The sequence below is a fragment of the Dryas octopetala genome, chromosome 2 (assembly GCF_963921425.1).
Source record: "Dryas octopetala chromosome 2, drDryOcto1.1, whole genome shotgun sequence".
Taxonomy (NCBI): domain Eukaryota; kingdom Viridiplantae; phylum Streptophyta; class Magnoliopsida; order Rosales; family Rosaceae; genus Dryas; species Dryas octopetala.
This window is the reverse complement of record NC_141367.1, coordinates 10,402,563-10,416,801: the sequence shown is the minus strand read 5'-3', so window position 1 is coordinate 10,416,801 and position 14,239 is coordinate 10,402,563. Positions and strand designations below refer to the sequence as shown.

At 34.6% G+C, this 14,239-nt stretch overlaps 2 long non-coding RNA genes across 8 annotated transcripts; both read right to left on the bottom strand.

The window, feature by feature from the left end:
* Window positions 1-5,351: 5,351 nt before the first annotated feature.
* On the bottom strand, window positions 5,352-10,114 carry LOC147293004 (uncharacterized). 7 transcript variants are annotated; one of them, XR_015120842.1, is made up of 7 exons: window positions 10,014-10,114; window positions 9,810-9,910; window positions 8,960-9,014; window positions 7,605-8,372; window positions 6,888-7,023; window positions 6,622-6,671; window positions 5,352-5,749 (listed from the first exon to the last, which is right to left on the bottom strand). It is a non-coding gene; the product is annotated as an uncharacterized LOC147293004 (long non-coding RNA). The 7 variants fall into 7 exon arrangements; XR_015120845.1 differs by lacking the exon at window positions 6,622-6,671 and having other exon boundaries at window positions 7,605-7,698; window positions 8,311-8,372; XR_015120843.1 differs by lacking the exon at window positions 6,622-6,671 and having other exon boundaries at window positions 6,869-7,023.
* Window positions 10,115-10,822: 708 nt separating this feature from the next.
* Window positions 10,823-11,513, bottom strand: LOC147293003 (uncharacterized). The gene is made up of 3 exons (XR_015120174.1): window positions 11,360-11,513; window positions 11,035-11,163; window positions 10,823-10,876 (listed from the first exon to the last, which is right to left on the bottom strand). It is a non-coding gene; the product is annotated as an uncharacterized LOC147293003 (long non-coding RNA).
* Window positions 11,514-14,239: the final 2,726 nt, after the last annotated feature.

Here is a 14,239-nt window from a genome sequence, read left to right as displayed (position 1 = left end):
TTGAATGGAGAGTGAAATGAGCGGAAGATCTGTGTGATTTGAGTTTTACCACTTTTTTGATGCATCCCTCAAGAAAGTGGTAACTCTGTCAAGATTTGGTTACTTACCAAATTTTGACTATGAGTTACCACTTTCTTGAGGGATGCATCAAAAAAGTTGTAACTTCACAAAACTGCTTAAAACCCAAGTTACCACTTTCTTGATCTTAAATTCAAGAAAATGGTAAATTCACATCAAGAATGTGGTAACCACCTACGCATGCAACTGTATATAGATGAAAAGACAATTGCATTCTCTGAGTATTAAAAACTAGCTCCTGTTTGCCAATCGGGTTTGAACATGCAATCACAAAATTATATCTTGACCAAACTTACCATTTTCTTGATTTTTTTTCTCAAGAAATGGTAATATTAGCTCAAGAAATGGTAAGTTACCACATTTTTTATCAAAGTTACCATTTTCTTATACCAAACATCAAGAAAATGGTAACCAAATCAGCCAAGCAAAACACGTTACTACTTTCTTGATCAATCGATCAAGAAAATGGTAACTTGGTTCAAGAAAGTGGTAACTCAGCCTAAGCTTGACCAAACTTACCATTTTTTTGATTTTTTTCCTCAAGAAATGGAAACTTTAGATCAAGAAATGGTAAGTTACCACATTTTTTATCAAAGTTACCATTTTCTTGAACCAAACATCAAGAAAATGGTAACCAAATCAGCCAAGCAAAACACGTTACTACTTTCTTGATCAATCAATCAAGAAAATGGTAACTTGGTTCAAGAAAGTGGTAACTCAGCCTAAGCTTAACCAAACTTACCATTTTCTTGATTTTTTTCCTCAAGAAATGGTAACTTTTTCTCAAGAAATGGTAAGTTACCATTTTCTTGATCCAAGTTACCATTTTCTTGAACCAATTCTCAAGAAAATGGTAACCAAATTAGCCAAGCAAAAAACGTTACCACTTTCTTGATTGTTCGATCAAGAAAATGGTAACTTTGATCAAGAAAGTGGTAACCAAGCCCAAGCTTGACGAAAGTTACCATTTTCTTGATTTATTTCCTCAAGAAATGGTAACTTTTTCTCAAGAAATAGTAAGTTACCATTTTCTTGATCAAAGTTACCATATTCTTGAACCAAACATGAAGAAAATGGTAACCAAATTAGCCAAGCAAAAAAGTTACCACTTTCTTGATCGTTCAATCAAGAAAATGGTAACTTGGTTCAAGAATATGGTAACCAAGCCCAAGCTTGACCAAAGCTACCATTTCCTTGATTTTTTTTCTCAAGAAATGGTAACTTTTTGTTAAGAAATGGTAAGTTACCATTTTCTTGATCCAAGTTACCATTTTCTTGAACCAAACATCAAGAAAATGGTAACCAAATCAGTCAAGCAAAACACGTTACCACTTTCTTGATCGTTCGATCAAGAAAATGGTAACTTAGTTCAAGAATGTGGTAACTAAGGCCAATCTTGACCAAAGTTACAATTCTCTTGATTTTTTTCCTCAAGAAATGGTAACATTTTCTTAAAAAATGGTAAGTTACCACATTCTTGATCGAAGTTACCATTTTCTTGAACCAAATATCAAGAAAATGGTAACGGAATCAGTGAAGCAAAACACGTTACCACTTTCTTGATCAATTGATCAAGAAAATGGTAACTTCATTCAAAAAAGTGGTAATCCAGCCCCAGCGTGACCAAACTTACCATTTTCTTGATTTTTTTTCTCAAGAAATGGTAACTTTTTCTCAATGAATTGTAAGTTACCATTTTCTTAATCCAAGTTACCATTTTCTTGAACCAAATCTCAAGAAAATGGTAACTTCATCACTGGGCCAAAAAAACGTTTCGCACTGCAACTGTGTATACACGAAAGGGCAATTGCGTTCTCAGAGTGCTAAATACAAGCTCCTGTTTAACAATCAGAATTTGACATGCAATTCAAAATTACACTATTTGACAAGTCTGGAGACGCGCCAGAGGTTCATTTTTTTTTCAACTTGGGTGGGTTAATTTTATATTTTGGGCGAGGATGGAATTTTTTTGGTTTCAATTTCAATATTTTGTGTTTTAATTTTTTTGTTTTAGTGATTTTCAGTTTTAGTTTTTTGAATTTTAAATTTTGTAGGGGGTTTTTTTTAGATCAAATTTTTTAAGGTATTAAGTATTAACAAGTTTAATTAAAAACCTTATACTAAAAGTCTATAACTATATACATTACACATTTACATGTGTTTTACATTTTTAATCAATATTGTATCAAAATGTTTAGGCATTCTTGAGTTGGGTAAAATTTGTTGAATATCAAGTACCCAAAAGTGCCAATACATATTTTGCCAATACACATGCTTGTATTTTGCTGCCCCTTTATGTATTAACCAAAATCTTTTTCTGTTTTTTAATCATTGAATAATGCTGTTATAATTGGGATCCTGAGCAGTCCCTGTCGAATCGTTTAAAATCATTTAAACAGATCAAACGCAATGGATGAATTGTCAAAAGAACAAAGCAAATGCCATTTGTTTTTTCAGCCCAACTGATATCCAAAACAAGATTGGAAATCGTAATCAAGTTTTTTCGATGTATAAAACCTCCTGAAACTGATATAAATAAACAAGATTATACATGTCAATTTTTAATGGGATTTGGATGTTATAAATGTTATTTATATTCCATTCTCTCATAAAAATCCATCCATTCAACAAAAATCCATCCATTCATAAAAAATTTCATCCATTCATTTAACTAATCAATATTTGTTCAAATACATGTTCCAAAAGCACGGAGAGTTTCAGAGACCAATTTTGATCCTTGGAGAACATAATGGGACCATTGGAAGTGGTTTGGAAAATATCAGCAACTAGCTTGAACACACTTGGTATGAAATACTAGTCAATCTTCATGTGTTGATTGCTGTGACGTTGCAGACCACACAATGGCAACATACTCTGCCTCTGCAATAGGTCTGGAGGTAAGATTGCTTCTTCACACAATTTTAACATGAAGATATACAGTGAGCGAACGGAACTACCAACCCAATCTGCATTCATTAGTTTGTTTTCATTAATAGAGCCTTTTAGATCCCAATTCAAAAACTTCATGAGATAGCAAAGAAATACATAAGATAGCACAAGATACATGATTATTCAATTATAACTGCTGAAAATGGCAACAAAACAAGTAAGAAAGTAGTGTGTGACATTTACTAAAGAAATCGGAATATTAATGTGTGATTTAACTTCTCAATGTTATCTGCTATATGATACTTAGGTTATACCAGACAAAAGGATAAAAGAGTAGTACTTATCTCGGTGGTATAAGCTTCTGTGCTTCTTTTCCTCAGTTTGTCATGCTGGTCAATAATTCTGAAAAACAGAGAAAAGAAAAGTGGTAAGCATGCTAAATACTTGCTAAAGAAAAGTGGTAAGCATGCATATACTTGCTAAAGTGGGAGACTTGAATATATTGTGCCCTGGAAGAATTTCATGCTCATATATTGTCTGAACACCCATGCCCAAAATTTTTAACCATGGAATAGATTTAGTCTCTAGTTGTTAAAGTCAAAAGCGGCTGCCAAGTCCATGCAAAAAGTCTGAATTACTAGTGACCTTCCCATTTCTTAGAAAAAACTCAGATGAAGGGCCTTCGTTTTCTCTTCTCTACCTCTCTACTCCAATTTTTAGTCATGAATTTGACCCGTGCAGCTGATACCGGTTGTTTTTGTACATGGTTCGGACTCCATTTTTTTGTACATGGTTCGGATTCCTTTTTTTTTTGTACATGGTTTGGCTTCCTTTTGTACATAGTTGGGATTCTTTTTTAACATTGTTCAGATTCCTTTTGTACATGATGCGGAGTCCTTTTGTACATGGTTCTGATTTATTTTGTACATGGTTCGAATTCTTTTTGTAAAGTGCACATGACATACTAAAATATTTTCAGAATATTTTGCATAATCGAAGCACTAATTTCTGAAATTTCTTTTTTGGCCACTGCACCCATTTCTTAACTTCCCTTCATTTATATAACACAATCTTTAATGTTGAAAAAAATTAAAATGTCTATACGTGTTTCATATACCACGCATGCAACTGTATGCAGACAAAGAGGCAATTGCATTATCGGGCTATTACAAACAAGCTCCTGTGTACCAATCCGGTTTGGAAATTCAATCACAAAATTAAATTTTGCAGAACAACTAAAAAAATTACCCATGTTGTAAGTGACCATTTTCTTGATCCACAGTTACCATTTTCTTGAGATTTGGATCAAGAAAATGATAACCAAATCCATGCCTCAAACCAAGTTATCACTTTCTTGATCATTAGAATTGGTTCAAGAAAATGGTAAATTGGACCAAGAAAGTGGTAACCAAGCCCAAGATTGACCAAAGTTACCATGTTCGTGATTTTTTCCCTCAAGAAATCATAACTGTTTCTCTAGTAATGGTAAGTTCCCATTTTCTTTCTTCAAGTTACCATTTGCTTGAACCAATTCTCAAGAAAATGGTAACCAAATCAGTGGGGCAAAAAACGTTACCACTTTCTTGGTCCAATTATCAAGAAAATTGTAACTTGAATCAACAAAGTGGTAAACAATCTCAAGCTTGACCAATGTTACCATTTTCTTGATGTTGTTCCTCAAGAAATGGTAACTTTTTCTCAAGAATAGGTAAGTTAAGATTTTCTTGATCCAAGTTACCATTTTATTTAACCAATCCTCAAGAGAATGGTAACTTCATCACTGGGCCAAAAAAAGGTTTCGCACTGCAACTATGTATACACGAAAGGGCAATTGCATTCTCAGAGTGCTAAATACGAGCTCCTGTTTGACAATCAGGTTTTGACATGCAATCAAAAATTACACAGTTTGACTAGTCTGGAAACGCGCCAGAGGCAGCATCTGTTGAAAAATCTGCCTCCTTCTTGGACACATGGAACTCTGCATGGGATTGAATGAAAGGTCTACTGCATCCTCGTGCACAACTCGGGTTCGTATTAGGCATATTTTTACGGAGGCAAGCCCCTGACCATGTCATTATGTTTTCAGCATATCTTCTTCGTAGAATGTAGATGTTTAGTTTCATACCTCATTTTTGGGAGGGGAAGCAAATTTGGTTTCAATTTCAATATTTTTTTAGGGGGTGGGAATGAATTTTGATTTCCATTTCAACAAACTAGGGTGGGAAAAAGTAAATTTCATTGGAAGCCTCAGTCATCGCACTATCTACCATATCAACTAGCTCTTACGAAAAATAACTGAGACAATGTATTAGAGGTCAATATTGGTACTGCATAACACTGAAGTTGGAACATTTTTTCGTCTATCACAAAAGCTTTCACTAGTAAAACAAATTAGCCCTGTAATGGATATGGACTTGTTGCAATCATTTAATTTAAAATACAAGAAACAGCAGTAGATACAGTAACACTCGTTTAAAACAAAAAACTGGGAAACAAGGGACCCAACTATAATTACTTTCTTGCTGAAGGCGGACTCACATTTGTATTCAGCATTCACTATACCCGTACACTTAGGAACTTAAACTCACCCCAGACAGTATCAAAGAGGTTTCAGACTTGACTCAATAATTGACAACAGCACAAATCAATTGACATCAATTCACATGAACCATAATTCAATGAAAACAAAAGAAATTATAAAAGCAACAACGTCTCTCCAATATAATCCTATGCAAAAGGATTCCCTCCAATAGATGCAACAGGTCCATGCGTTGGGACACTCCTGCAAAATAAGCAACTCCACATTGGTTTCAGGAAAAGTTACAAGCATACAAAATAACAGAATGCAACAGCAGTATGTCAAGCATCAATCTCTTCTCTAACACCAGGCAACTTGAGTTGCCAAACTCTATGTAGCATCTTCATAATGTAGTTCCAGATATTCAGATTGTCCATAATCAATCTTATCCAGTACCACCAATACACTAACATAAGTATTTAGTGAAAAAGTATTTAGGGAAAAGTATTTAGTGAAAAACTTAATTAAGGTCTTGTGTCGGCATGCTGGAAAAGACAGATGCATAGATAATTTAGGTTAAGTATTTTACTGAATTTAGCTTCCTAAATCAATTGGGAGTGAAATTTTTAACAAGTTTAACTGTAAAAGAAAATTATTTAAGAAATCATAAATGAAGAGAAAGATAAATTTATACTATTATATCTTAGAGTTTAGGTCTACAAAATACTATTATGCAATAAGTAATTGCACAACAACTAATTATTTTGAACTAATGTGGTATAATAAACTAATACATGATCTGGCAAGTTTATTTATGTTGGTTCCATTTTAGAGAGAACTTTATAGTTGAATTCTTCTTTCTTGATCTTCTAAAAAGTAAGAACAATCTATTATAACTATAAATACCCTTATCATTTTAATCATAATCTCATCATTTAGTGAAATTGAGATTGAAACTATTATTTGATTAAATGGTATTTGCAAAAGCCAACTTTTACCAAATTCAAATTGTAGGATCTGAAGCCATGTCTACTATCATCTTACATATTAGGATTCCTAAACCCTAATCACCGGAAACTGATATAATACTAATGATGAGAAAAGAACAGAATCCAGAACACGAGTAGAAAAACAACTTATGGAATTTGAGAACTTTGTGCTTGCCCAGCCATGTATTGCAAGGGACCTACACAATGAAATCAAAATCTCATTGAATGAAAAGGATAAGATTGTTATGACTAGACATGTGTTAATGGACGACAAATTTCTTCATAGCATCTAATATGATGCTTGAAGCACCACTGGATTAACAAATATACCGCTCTGGAACAAGTGGCAGGAAAAGGCAAAAAACAAAACCAAAAGAAAATAATGTAGCTTCACCTAGGACTAAAAAACGTACTTTCTGCTGCAGCTGGAATATAAGGCATCACAGTCACCGGATTTTGGGGAAACCATGGCTGAGATACACCACCCATGAATGAGGATTGCAACTGGGCATTTCGGAGAGAAGTTTGTAAGGAGCTCATGTCCAAAAACTGAAATACATAACACAGACAATTAGAAACGATAAACCTAAAAAGTGTACCATGTTTATGTTTTTGGAGTCAAAGTTGCTGTCAGTATTCCTGAAATTATGGAAGAAGAGCGGGGGAATAAAAAAAGTCTTGGTGTTCTTAATCATTGAGAAAATGAACAAAGGAGTTTTAGCTTCATGGCACCATTAGGTTTGAGAAACCTCATGTTAAATTGTAGACCAATTATATATGCCAAGGATGATTGAACTATAATAGTATATACATGTAAATTGGTCCTTGTACAGTCCAAATCCTTCTTTAATTTGACTAATCCCCATTTACAGTCCAAGCAAGACATGGTATACATTGATTAAAACCAATATGTTACAGTCTATAAATCACATCACTTGCAGACTTGGTCAGGAGATTAAAACCACAACAATGAAATAACAAGCAATTGAACAATGGCCATCTCTATGTTTACATCTTTCATTTTTCTTTCTTGTTTATCACTCTGTTTTCTTACAAAGCCTTTTCTATGATTGATCGCAACACAAATTCAATTTCTATCATACAGTACAAATCAGCATAACAGAGGCAACCTGACGAAGTTACCAATGGCACGCCCAAAACCACATGGAACTGCTGCAGCATCGACATCCCAATGCACATGAGTCGTGGCCATCAGTTCTCACCCTGAAAGAGAAAAATTGAACTGCCTTAATAAGAGGCTCAGCAAGGGAAAAAGCCATAAATTGAAAAAAAAAAAAAAAAAAAAAAAAAAAATGATGCCTAGATACTTCATCAGAAGTGGGGAAAATCAAGGCTGAAAAAAAGGTGCTTTTAAAGGTTTTTTTTTAGTGTGGTACTTAACACTGGCCAATGCCTCTAAACAAAGCATGCCTCTCAACCCCAGTAGAAACCAAAGAGTTTTAAAATATAAATTGATTGCATGTCGCACTGGCAAGGTTGCTTCTTCACACAATTTTAACATGAAGATATACATTGAGCGAACGGAACTACCAACCCAATCTGCATTCATTAATTTGTTTTCAATAATAGAGCCTTTTAGATCCCAATTCAAAAACTTCATGAGATAGCAAAGAAATACATAAGATAGCACAAGATACATGATTATTCAATTATAACTGCTAATTATAACTGCTGAAAATGGCAACAAAACAAGTAAGAAAGTACTGTGTGACATTTACTAAAGAAATCGGAATATTAATGTGTGATTTAACTTCTCAGTGTTATCTGCTATATGATACTTAGGTTATACCAGACAGAAGGATAAAAGAGTAGTACTTATCTCAGTGGTATAAGCTTCTGTGCTTCTTTTCCTCAGTTTGTCATGCTGGTCAATAATTCTGAAAAACAGAGAAAAGAAAAGTGGTAAGCATGCTAAATACTTGCTAAAGAAAAGTGGTAAGCATGCATATACTTGCTAAAGTGGGAGACTTGAATATATTGTGCCCTGGAAGAATTTCATGCTCATATATTGTCTGAACACCCATGCCCAAAATTTTTAACCATGGAATAGATTTAGTCTCTAGTTGTTAAAGTCAAAAGCGGCTGCCAAGTCCATGCAAAAAGTCTGAATTACTAGTGACCTTCCCATTTCTTAGCAAAAACTCAGATGAAGGGCCTTCGTTTTCTCTTCTCTACCTCTCTACTCCAATTTTTAGTCATGAATTTGACCAGTGCAGCTGATACCATATCTCCATCACAATTCATCATAGAATGTTTTTGCAGCATTCTTGTAACAATCTCATAAGAATAAATTCAGTATCACATATAATCATTTACTTCAAAAAAAAAAAAATGTTAAATCTTGTAAAGAAACATGAGCTGACAAACATAAAGGGAGCATTAAGACAGGAGCTCTGCATTTCATGAAACCTAGAGGTGTGGAGGTCAATTGTTGAACTCTCAGAGATTAAAATAAATGAATTACCATGAATCTGTTCCTTATGCTCAGTTGCAGTTTGAAACAATCCCACATTGAATATCTGAACATATTTTGATGAGTTAATAGATGATGCTATACATAATGCTTCAAAATATGAATTAAAAATGAACCACGTATGCAATTCAAACAGGTCGATAACATGTCATGCTATCACAGAATAAAAGAAGAGGTCCAGTGGCATGTTTTTGTATCAAGCACAAAGGTACAAAAACCATTTAAGCAATTATATGTAAGGTCCTATAGCATGTAGTTTTCACTACTTGCAGTGATCTACAATACCCGAGTACAGGACCCGAAAGGACGTATCTAAGCATTGTAAAATAATACAATGCTTAGATGGGAAAGAAATCTTTAATACAAATTTATTATTTAAGAAATAACCAATCAGAAATGGAGCCAATAAAGTAAGCCAGAAATTGTAATGCCCTACTAAGAATTGGTTGATTACAGGCACTGATCCAATCTACCATTTTCTTCTATTAAAACCTTGAACTAAAATATAAAATTGGTCTTTTAATAACAATGGAAAAAAGCATCAACATCAGCAGATTAGAGAAGACCAAGCACATGGCCATAGGAAATATGCTATCTACACAAATAATAGGAAAAATAAGATGCGGGATTAGCCTTTAACTCCAGAACAAACATACACAAAACTAAAACTTCAGACAATTTTTATCTCTCCCTGATAACATTAGATTCAGAGAACGTAACAGTACAGGTAATGCAGGTACACATAGTTGCACATATCATAAATTCCTGCATCAAGGCAGCATACAAAACTGTACCCATACATACCAACATGTATCCAGTTTAAGGATAGAAAAAAACATACCAACAGATCTTCCTCCTGGCCTCTGTGCTGCTATATGTGAAAACCCAAATCGGGGAAAACACCAATTACATTTTCTGGCATAGCAAGAAAAACCAATTCCTCTGAAATCCATACAAGTAAGAGAATTTAAATACACAAATTTCAGAAAGCCATTGCAAGGTAATTGACAAGATTCACAATCTCTCTATGAGGACGCAATTATACCTCTGTAATGATCCGGTAGCGACCATGACCTGATACCTGATCCCCGAGAGAGACCTCGAAGCCGCTAGAAAACTCAGATCGCCGGCGAAGGGGTTGGATCTCTGTTCTCCTTTGATTCTCCTTCATGATTGAATTTTAGGTCTAAAGGAGGACACCCAGACGATCAGTGTGTCCAGAGGACGATGTCTTGGGTGGTCGGTGTCGCAACTCCGCCGGAGAAGGCGGATGGCCGTCACGAAGTTCAATCGGTTCATCGATTTCGACATGGTAAGTGGTAGACGAATATTTGAGGCCGATTTTGTCAACGTTGCCGCCGGACGGCTGGGTTTTGATCGGAGAAAGGGTGCGGGAGAGAGAGGGTAAAGAAGCAGATGAGATTTGCGTTTTTTGTTTGCGACTCAGAAGGATTTCTTTTGTTTTGTTCAGTTACGTCTTTCTCTCTCATAATGGGCTACCGATTCAGCCTTTATTTTTTTTCTCAACCGTTAAATCAAATATATCTCATCTAACGGTCAAAAGGTTGAAGGCATCTAATACCTGCAGTTATGTTAGAATTTCCGCAGTACTTAATAGCAGTACTTGAACTTCAACTTTCCTGTCCATATTTGAAATACGCACACTGGATCTGTGACATAATTATCCAAGAAAGAAAGTCATTTTTTTCAGTATTGGAACAAGGAGGAGGCTTTCTGGCATTTATGCCAAGTATGAAACATAAATTTTATTATAATACACTAATATAAAGTAGAATGAATCAGACCAATTGACCAAAGAACAAAAAAAAGTAGAAGGGATATAATAATACTTACGGCGTAAGAAAAGGAATAGATCTTCGTAATCCACCTCATTCCAATTGCTCTATTCTGGCAGAAAAAATAATAATAATAATGTTAATTGAAGTAATTAGGGGCATGCACGCGCACAGAGAGAGAGAGAGAGAGAGAGAGAGAGAGAGAGAGAGAGAGAGAACAAAGAATGAAAAATGTTGAAGAAACTAGGGGCACATTGAGAACGTACGTACTTGACATTGAGCCCAAAACAGCAAGCTCGCACGCGCAGACAAAACCAGCTACCCATGTATGATTTGGGCGGGTGGAGTGGATTTGATAGCTGTGATGGGCATCCTTTGGCGTCCCACTTCCAACCAATACTGCATGAATATGAGACGTTATGAGAGGTTTTTTTATTTTTATATTTATTTATTAGACCAATTAAGTTCCTATTGATACTAATTGCTTAATTTCTTTGGGCTCCCCAAGGTGATAGTTGGCTATATATGTCGCTAGTATATAGTGAGAAAAAAAAGAAAGATTACATATATAGCTCTACATGAGAGGCACACTCACATGGAAAAGAGAAGGACAGTGAGACTTCTTTGGTAAATCATTGATTCGATTCTTTGGAATTGGCTCTCCAGTACTGTATCGATCACCATCTTCCTCTGGATCTTGGGCTTCAGACACCTCGGAAACCTTCATCATTTTCTCTATAGAAGCTAAAACCAAATAAGAATAAGGAGATGATATGCCTGATTTGTGCACATACCAACTGAGTGTTTAACTTTTATAGATGAAGTGGAGGGTTCGAGAAGGGGGTTTTGAAAAGGAAAACAAGAGGCTACAAAATCTGTGTGCAGTATTAGGTTTTGTTGGGTTCGATGGTATCTGGTATTCTGGTACGTTCACGTTTTCCTCAAGGATGGATTATATATCTTACCTTATCTGGCTCAGTCCAGGTACGTTGCAACACCTCAGTCTTAGTTGTCAGGTGCTTTAATGTAATTAAAGATAAAGAAGAAACAGAAACCTAGATATTAGTCTCTGGCCATAAGTTCAATCAATTTCTAACCTTACACCAGGTCTTATTTAATTTCTAATCTTATTCAAGGAGTAAAATCTAAAAGTCCCAAGAAATAGGGAACTGAAGGAGAGGGGTTCTATAAGTGAAACCTAGGGGAAAAGTGAACAAGAAGAATAAGAGAGACCAAATGTTGTGGGCAAGTTTGTTTCCTGGCTGTTGTGAGATCAGATTGGAGCTGCTTTGATGGCAAGTTAGCAACAATATTTTATTTGAAAAAAAAAAAAAAATGATCATTGATCATTGTCTAAGAAATTTCATTGGATTTCGTCGACAAAAAATTTCATCGGCCATTTCGTCTCCCAAAGCTCGTCGCGCAAGGTCTTTCCGAACAAAACCAAACCATTTTGTCAGGCAAGTTTTTGGCCGAGAAAATAATATTGTCGGCAATTTGGTTGGTGAAATTCATAAAGGATTCAGATTTTTTATTTTTCCGATTAATATTTCATCAGCAAAAACACTTTGGCCGACAAAATAACTTTTACCAACAAAATATTTGGTCAGGAAATTAAGGTGCTTTTGCCAACAAAATATTTCGTCGCTAAAGAATTTAAATTTTTGGCCAATAGCCACTTTGTTGGCAGATTCTAGCTTTCTACTTATTTTGTTTTAGAATTGTTGTTTTGGACTTCTATTATTAAATTTTTAGAATGATAAATATACATATACTAAAAGTTAATAACATAAAATCATGAAAAAAAGAAGAGCAGTGACGTACTCCATATATATATAAGAAAATCATCAAAATACAAAAATGTATTTAAATATAATATTGTATATATATACAGATCTACAGTACTAAGTACACAAAAAGTGTATAAACTATATTTTTTCAGCTCCTCAATCAAGTGGCCTCCTTCAAGAGCATCACAACCTTCAAACTATATCCAAGAAGTTGGGATGCACCAGTACCTTGTTGATGTTTCACATTATTATCCAATTCCTCTGCCTCATCCCTTTGCATCTCATCAAATGACTTGAAACGGATTCCTAGCTGAATCCAAAGTCAGTTTGTCCTCCAATTTATATATGTCAATATACCTCCTGCCAGTCTGCCACAAAGAAAAGGAAAGGAATTAAAGCCATGAATTTAGAAGACCGAAGAATTAGAATATCCATTTGAAGCATCCAAGAAATTCAAGAATTGATTACAGCACAACCAAAAAAATATATGAACAATAAAGCTCATCTACAAGTTTGGCATACCAATTTCTTGAACTTCTAAAAAGTTACTTAACCATTTAGAAACTCAAGACGCCAGACTAATGCAGTCCTTTTGTAAATTCCAAACATGAGTAAGCCACAAGAGTTTCCCATTATATATTTTCAAATAGGAACTGTTCTTTGAGCAATGAAATGTGAGACACTAAGGAGAGGGGCTAATATATATAATTCAATGCTTATATCAGGAAGGCAATCTTCAATTAGTTCAGCAAATGGCATGAAAATTTCAGAAAGAAGGAAAAATAACTTACTTGACGCCGTAGAATTTCGCTTCACAGTGGCTGCATATATATTCCCCACATCTCACGCCTTATCAGATAACATAAAAAAATAAAAAAATAACCAAATTGAGCAACTTCATGTCGAATGTCACACACAAACAATAAATACAACATACAGATAGACACTCATTTTTGACAATATATATATATATATATTGACACTCATATATTGAAGATGCATGCATGGATAAAATTTTTAAGACAGAGGCAAACTTAATTGGAAACAAGAATAAGCATTGTGGCTTTATCATCATATTTTTGTAACTGATTAATTTATAAATGACTTAAGACACATTACAGATCTTAAGGCGTATTTGAAGCAGTGATTTTCGCAAGGTTTGCAATCCGAGTCTGCCTATAGTAAGAAAATGTCATAGCAATTAATTAGATGAGAAAGAAAGTTTATGTCATGGTTTATTTTATTGTACAGCTATGCAGAGATCATAAATTAAGAAAGAAGAAAAAGAAAAAGACTTCATATTTGGTGCTTGTTGGAAAACATTAGAAAAATGACACCTGGAAATGAAATTGAAGGAGGAAAATTGACATCATTCACAACTCCACCTTAACCTCAAATATGGCCTCAGAAAAATTTCTGTGTCTCAGAAAATATGTCAGACCACATAGGTTACAAGCAATCGAAAAGGACAATTTCTCACCTTAACATTTACAGGATATAGGTTACATTTTTATGTTTTTCTTCCTTAATATTCGTGGTAAACATTAAAATAACTACTTACCTCAGGTGGTATGTCAAGGTACACTACCACAGGTCCACATCTGAAGCCAATAACCCTATCTCTGGAGCCTGCAAAAGAACACCTCAATTTTTTTAAGATCAGATAGAGAACATAAACTTCATTA